This window comes from Etheostoma spectabile, chromosome 3 (genome assembly GCF_008692095.1).
Source record: "Etheostoma spectabile isolate EspeVRDwgs_2016 chromosome 3, UIUC_Espe_1.0, whole genome shotgun sequence".
Lineage (NCBI taxonomy): Eukaryota > Metazoa > Chordata > Actinopteri > Perciformes > Percidae > Etheostoma > Etheostoma spectabile.
Window position 1 is genome coordinate 26,102,569 of NC_045735.1, and position 7,663 is coordinate 26,110,231.

Below are 7,663 nucleotides of genomic sequence, written 5' to 3' on the forward strand. Positions count from 1 at the left end.
TCTATTTTCGTGATAGTGTTAGAAAAAACTAACACGTGTTCTTTGATTTGATGAGGAAGGAGAGAGGCTAGAGTTCCAATGGAGAATTAACGAAAGGTTCACTGAAAGTGATATGACAAAGACAATTAGACACAAAAACACCACTGTTGTTCCCTCTTCAGAGACTTATATCAAACAGTCCTGAACATTTCTAAAACACACACATGTATTCTCTGCACCTAGGGACGGTTCCTTTTCACCTGGGGCCTCGTGTATATAAACGTTGCGTAGCAAGAAAAGCTTGTGTACGCTGGTTTTCACGGACACTTTTATGTATAAATAATTATCTTGATGTGAAAATGTGCGGCTTTCCTCAAAGTCTTTTCCTCTGTTACGTGGCGAAATCTAACTGAAAAGTGCAGAAAATCACCAAACATTAGAAAATAACGTTTCCCCTTCACTTCACCGGCATATGTCTGTGACGTTGGCTACGAACAAAACATAAAAGTTTAATCATTTATGTGGATAATATTTCTCATCTTTTACACTAATAAATGTTTAATTCACAGGCTACTTAACCTCTTTGAGGAATGGAAATGAATGCCGTTCACTGAGCCCACAAATTAATGAAAATAAATGGCAGTACATCAGTGAGATCAAACTGCTTATTGTGCGTTATTTGGATTGGAACTGAGATGCATGTTTTTCTGTATCTGGTGTGGCTGTTGGTTTGAGTTCCACTTCGATTTAGATTAGACTTTTATTTTTGTTTCTGCCATCGTTCGGTACATTCATTGCCCAGTCACCATTTGCCACTCTGGGCATTTTCTTTTATCCGAGATGACAAATCTCCAAACAAATCTGTTATTTTCTCGCCTCCACCTCGGTGATCAGCACCTCCAACATCACAAGAAGTTTTTTCCCTGTCTGCAGCGGGATAACCCGTAGTGATTGGACAACGAATGAAGTCGGGAGTGCATTTATAGGAATTTCCTTATTAATTTATGGGATGAGGCAAGGCGGGGTCGTTGGCTCGTTCACGTGCGCCCAAGTTCACGTTGATTGTGATGTACAGAGGAAACATGTGCACGACCTGACCTGCAAATTGATAGATATGTGTTGTCAATTGCTCCTTAAAAAACAACATATCAATATACAGTATGAGAAAACATCTTGACAGTTGCAGTTACAGCAGTAAATTAAGTGCATTTTCTTTGATGTAACCAACGATTTCATAACTGAAGACTACAGCCCACAAGCCTGACGCATGCAAGTGCATCAGTGTTGCAGACTTTTATTTTAGTTGCAATGCCCCAAGGCATAAGGCCAAAACAAACAAATAAGTTATACAGAGAAAACATGTTTTATAGTAAACATTGTTTTTCTCCATTTCTGTGTAACCTCTTTTTACAACTGATCCATTACATTTTTATTACAGCCTTGTACACAGAACACAAACATGCTGTAAACCCGTTCTCACTCCCAACTCGTAAAATACACTTTGTCAGTGTCTCTCAGCGTGCGAAATCGACGCAAAAATCACCCTTCAGTGTCTTTATGGAATGCACAGGGCATAGCTGTAGCTCTGTAAAATGTAGTGAAAAGTATGACTGAAATTACGTAAATCCACATAAGGAGGTATTGGGGTGGTGGTTGGGTCAACCAACATAGGACTTTCACCCAGGAGACCAAGGTGCATACGAATAAAGTAGCGTGCTGTACAACAGAAGCGTTGCACGGCCAGTTGGATCTGCACCGATATGCGCCAGGTCTATTTTCGCACGAGCCGCCGGCCGCGGGCCTTTCAGCCGGGCAGGAAGTGAAACAGCAAGAATATCCAGTAAATTTACCAAACATCCCATTATCATTTATGTCTCTTTTACAACACCCCAGACAACAAAAGATTAATCTTGGAAGTTGCAAAGCATAACACTGCATCGCAGATTTTATTTTTTTAAACACAAGAAAAGAGAAGGCATGGAGTTTAACTACAGGACTGCTTGGAGAGTACACATATAGCTTCATAAACACATGATTGTTCTGTAAAGTACTTGTAGAGACAGTATAATTTGCAAGTCGGGGAGCAAGACGCTCTGCTTCTGAGACGCTCCCGGTGTTGTATGGCGCGTGGAGGAGGACGAAAAAAACAGCGGTGGATCCGGAACAAAGCATAGACGTGCCCAGAGAATCGGAATAACTGTCCCATATTTGTGCCATATGTCAGTTAAATGTACGTCCCAACCCAGAGCGTCAAAAAGTGATGCCAAAGGGCAAGACGCTAAAGGAGACTTTTTGCGTCAGTAACATCGCCAAATGCACCTGACCAAGCGTCAAGTACTCAGAGTGCTGCAGTAAAAGCAGCCATCAAATATTTAGCTTTGTCTAGCATGAACAAAAACACACAATTACAAACCAGTCAAACAATTACTACCTTTAATTTTTTGCCAATTACACTTTTTGTTATTGTACTTTATTAATTAATCCCACAAGGTCTACAGTTTTCACTCTGTTGTTATTACACACAGGCTTGAATTACACACACATGCTCAGGACCTACACATGCACTAATGGAGAGATGTCAGAGTGAGGGGGCTGCCCATGGAAAGTTGCCCCGAGCAGTTGGGGGTTTGGTGCCTTGCTCAAGAGCACCTGGGCAGTGCCAAGGAAGTGAACTGGCACCTCTCCAGCTACCAGTCCATACTTTGGTCCATACGGGGACTTGAACCAGCAACCCTCTGGTTCCCAACCCAACTCCCTATGGACTGAGCTACTACCGCCCGTGATTTTAAAAATCACTCAAACAACTGTTCAGGATTATGGTTGCTAATGGAGTGCTAGCCCAACTATGTTATAAAATATATAAATAAATGTATTGTATAAATGTGGCACCCTGCTAAATGTGTTTAGATATTGTTCCTGAATATGTTTTTCTGTTAACAAAATATATAGCTGGTTCAATTATCCCTGGTATGTAATAACTTTGTAGAAAAACATAGTTCTGTGAGTTACGAATTGCCCTCAGTTTTAAATGGCCCTTGAACCTCTCGGGTGCATTTCTTTTGTATTGGGTGCGGACAGATGTAAAATTTGTTACTAGCCAATCAGAGAGGAGTTTTGTAACCTACCGGATTCTTTTAAGGGGGCGGGATTTAACGGAACGAAAACAGATTGAGAGCCCTAGTTAGTTTATCAAAGAAACGCCAAGAGATGGTTGTAAGTTCAGTACATCGGTTAAATAACTGTCCATTGAAGTTAAGAGATCGGAGGATTTACGTCAGTGTGTAACCCTGCTGAAACGGGAGAGTTAACGGTGTGTTGTAGCTGTTTCACTCGGTAGCTAACGGTAATGAAGCTAACGCCATAGCCACCTGTGGACGGTTGCTAATGAGCTTAGCTGGCTATTGTAACTATCACCCCCAGGAGCTGGGAGAAGAGACTGTGCGTGCCAAAACCCACCAAGCTTGCCACGTTTTTGAGTGAGTGAGAATGTACATTGGTAACGGTAATGATATGGACTTTATAGTTAAGCTTTAGTAAGCTCATTAGTGTTTGTGAATTTCTAGATGGTGTACATCGGATGGTGCTACGTGATGCTGCGGAGCTTCCCGCTGGACAGAGGGTTCGAAAAGACCGCTACTGTCAGCTTTCTGAGTTACCGAGGAACAGTGAGTACAGACAGTATTCTCCTTGAGGATTTCAAATGAGCTCCAAAAAGCGTGCCAACGTTGTGGTAACCTTACCACAGACTGAGTATTAAAAACCCCGGGTGTATTTTGTTGATGGCCGTATGGACATTTTAAAGGGTTAAATCGCCTGATTCTGGAATACGTTTTCTTGTATGACATTCAATCAATGTGTTTAATTGTTATTCGGGTGTGACAGTAATGTGATTCATGTGCCCAGCAATGTAATCAAAATGCGGCGGCAATATGTAGTTTGTTGCTCGTTTGCTCACTGGCACAACGTCGTTACTGCTCTGTTTCAGCGACATGTAGCCGCTCTCTCCGCGACTTATACACTACATCGTTCTAACGTATGTCAGACATCCTACAGATGCAAACTCGTATACATCGTACTGACACGTCATGCATCATACACAACAGCTGCTATACATCTTACAGATGCGGTGTGAGGGACATCTTCCTGACACATGTTATGCTATACATCTTACAGATGCGGTGTGAGGGACATCTTCCTGACACATGTTATACAGTTGTCAGGAAGACATCAATTGATCGTGCATTAAACCATTTAACAGAACTTGTCAGTATAGGTCACCCAAAATTACTTGAAATATCTTTACTAAATTACATGGATTTCTAAAGTAAGATAAATCACACACAATTAGTAACACAAAATTAAAACATTTTATTTATGAAGCACTTTTCAGGGTACTCAAAGATTTACATAAAACTTTGTTCAAATTATCATAGAAAATAGCACACTATAACACATTAAAAGCTGTTCAGAAAATACAAAAAACTGTTGATTATGTAGCTATATTTTGAGATAATTATCCTACTTTGGTCTATACTAAGGGCTATTGTACAAAACACTATTGCAAGCCTAAACCAGTGTTGTTTTTTAAGTCTGCCACTGTAAACCTTCCCTTGGGCAAAGGTTCTGGGGCATGCACATTTCCTGGGAACGGTGTGCAACGGCTTAAGTTATGTTTTCTCTCATTTGGTGGGTCATTTATTGGCTGTGTTGCAGGTGATACCCAATCAGAATCAGTTAGGAAAACGTCACTTTATCAATTATTGGAAGCCGATGGTATCATGATGTTATTTGAACCCAAAGACACTGAACAATTGAGCCAAGAATAACATTTATTTATTTATTAAGAAAATTCATTATTTTTCTTAATCTGTAGGAGTCACTGAAATATACAAAATTTCTCTCTTTTGACTACACACTTGTGAGCTGTCTATCCCTGATTTACAACAGCAGTGTGTACATGTTGGAGAACAAAAACTAGTTATCACACTATATTGTCCACTGTCTATCATAATGCCAATTATTTCAGTAGCTAAAAAAGGCTATCTCTGCTACAGTCTCTGCTACAGCCTCTTCTCCAGCCTGTTGCCAGTCGGGGAAGTCCTTGATGGCTTACTCGGCTTCGGACTCCGGAAAGTAAAAAAACAAAAGATTTGGGTTAATTGCGTTATTCAAAGATGTATCTTTTAATGCATGGAAGTATTTTTATATTATTAGTTTGTTTCTCTCTTTGCTTTTAAGAAGTGTTTGAGTAATAATTGTAACATAAGTCTTTTTTTTATGCAGACGTGAATAGAAGACCGGTTTCATTAAGTAGAATATGGCAAGCCAAATGATGTTAACATAGTTACATTCTCTGCAAAATGTTCCTCAGAAGCTCCAATGCAGGCTTTTAATATAATTGAACAGTAAGGCCATTTGGTCAGTAGGGGGAGCTTCAGTTTGTGCGGTTTCATTTTGGATAACGTTAAAGATCCACAACAGGTGGGCTGTTCACGGTAGAAGGGATACAGCTACGGCCAAAAGTTGCGCAAAAATCCTGCTAAATCTAGACTAATATAATAACATTTGTTATACATTCACCCAGGAAAACACGTTTCGTATCTGTAGCGTTTTAATTCAAATCACAATCCGTTTCTTGAACTTAACTACTCGTTTTGGTGCCTAAACTTAACTGTTGTCACCCTAGCTTTATCCCATCTAGCCTCAACTGCTGTTAAAGCGCCATTCTGACAATTTGTATTTAGATCACTTTCTAAATGAAAGCTTTAAATAGCATGTTATACATTGTCCCATAAAATATGCAATAACGTTCTCTCTAAAAGAGCTAATATCAAGGTTTCATGGTTATCACAATGACTTAAAAAGTATTCACTTTTGATACCAAAGGTGCCATTTTATGCTGCCCTCTCTTTACTTTCTAGTCCCATTTTCAATTAAGATTTTTGTAAACTTACCACAGATGATTTTGGCAAAGTAATGACTAAGAATATGGCAGTTTTCCACATGTCCCCTTGGTCATCATGGCAATTGAGAGATCTGAAAAGTACTAACATATAAAACATTTTAAAATAAGATCCTTAATTAGTCCCAGAGTGGGGACATTTTCAGTGATACTGCATCAAAGGGAAAGTGCAATGACAAATGCAAGAATAAAGCAGTTAAAATAGTGAAGTATACAGACAAAGTTTAATAACAGGGTATTCACAGTATTGCACTGAGGAGTCATTGATATTGCATAAGGTGTAGATTGATGCACATGATAAATTGTCACATATGGTGCCTGTGGTCTACTTGGAACAGTGTTAATTATAAAGTCTGACAGCAGCAGGAAGGATGTGTGGCATCTCTCCTTCACTGCACTTTGGGGTTACATTTTGAATACAAATCTAAGTACAACTTCCTAAGGGTTAAAATATTTACTGTTGATAGATGGAAATTATTTAATAGTTTATTACCTACCCATTTCAAAGTCTTTGTAGGTCTTCTTCTTTGGTTTCCTCTTTTCTGGAATCATTAGTGCCTCTTCCTCTGCGCAGGCCAATTCTTCAAATCATAGTTTTCAAATTCTTTCCTGTTATCTGAAAGAGATTAATATTCAGAGGTATTTAATAATTCAAGTAAAATGTAATAGAGAAAGTCAAGGAACCCTTGAACACACTGCGCCTGCCCCAAATACTAAAGAGATTTGGATTACAGGTGTTTAATTTGCATCACACAAAAACCTAATATGACAAGTACATACCTGACTCTTTTCACTCAATGATTATGTTTATGATATGTATGACACAACTATTATTGTGGAATTATGTCCTTTATCTGTGCATTGCCTTCTCTCACACCTGCCCACGTAGGAGGGAAAAAATAATGCTCCTTTTGTGAGGATGCAGTATTTTTAGTATTGCAAACTATTGTTTTGCAATGAACATGGTGTAATCCTGACATTTTGTAGAAGATGGTGATATTCTTAGCAAGAACCAGCTTTCTAAGTAGGAATAACTAGTGAGACATACAAGCAAACACTAGGGCTGCAGGCTTATGGCCAAAATGATAATCATAATGATAATTTTGATCAACATTGAGATCTCCCTCTCACACGATTTTATTCTACAAACTGAAGTTTGTTGCATTCAAAAACTTTTTTTCAGTATTTTTTGCCGTGGCCGCCGCAACAGCAGAGTTACCAGCGGAAACACTGGTACAAATACAGGTTTGCCTCTCCTGCTTAACAATATACAGCTGTGTTAATAATAATTAAGTGTGGACCGGCGCTGTCGCCGCTTTGTCTCTGTTGCTGGGAGCCACGTGTGAGCGAATGGGGGCGGGGCTGCACGGAGAGTAACAGGAGAACCAAACAGAGGCACGGCTTTATAGAAGAAATGGGTCATGTAACGCAACATTAGACCATATCAATTTAAACAGCATTGCTTTGTTTGTGGAGAGGCAGCGGATGCGAGGACATTAGGTGGACCGGTGCGACCTAGAGGAAAATAACAGACACAAACTAGCACCGACTAGCACTGGTCACTGCTGTTGTCTGAAAAACAACAAAGACGGGACGCAATGTTGCGTTTTAATGGTAAACTGATAAACCTTGAGACCGACGTATAACCGACTGCTATCTGTTGTGGAGTTTTCCTCACGTTAGTCCTCTGTGACTGTCTACATCTAGAAACTAAGCTGCGCG

The 7,663-nt window shown here is 39.7% G+C and overlaps 2 long non-coding RNA genes across 2 annotated transcripts in view; one reads left to right on the forward strand and one right to left on the reverse strand.

The window, feature by feature from the left end:
• The first annotated feature begins 3,089 nt into the window (after nt 1-3,089).
• The window catches only part of LOC116680295 (uncharacterized), a 14,361-nt gene continuing 9,787 nt past the window's right edge, over nt 3,090-7,663 (forward strand). The window contains exons 1-2 of the long non-coding RNA XR_004329739.1: nt 3,090-3,455; nt 3,543-3,644. This is a non-coding gene — a long non-coding RNA (uncharacterized LOC116680295). The remainder of the gene's footprint in view (nt 3,456-3,542; nt 3,645-7,663) is intronic.
• Nucleotides 4,967-7,663, reverse strand: part of LOC116680313 (uncharacterized) — a 9,322-nt gene continuing 6,625 nt past the window's right edge. The window contains exon 3 of the long non-coding RNA XR_004329747.1: nt 4,967-4,977. This is a non-coding gene — a long non-coding RNA (uncharacterized LOC116680313). The remainder of the gene's footprint in view (nt 4,978-7,663) is intronic.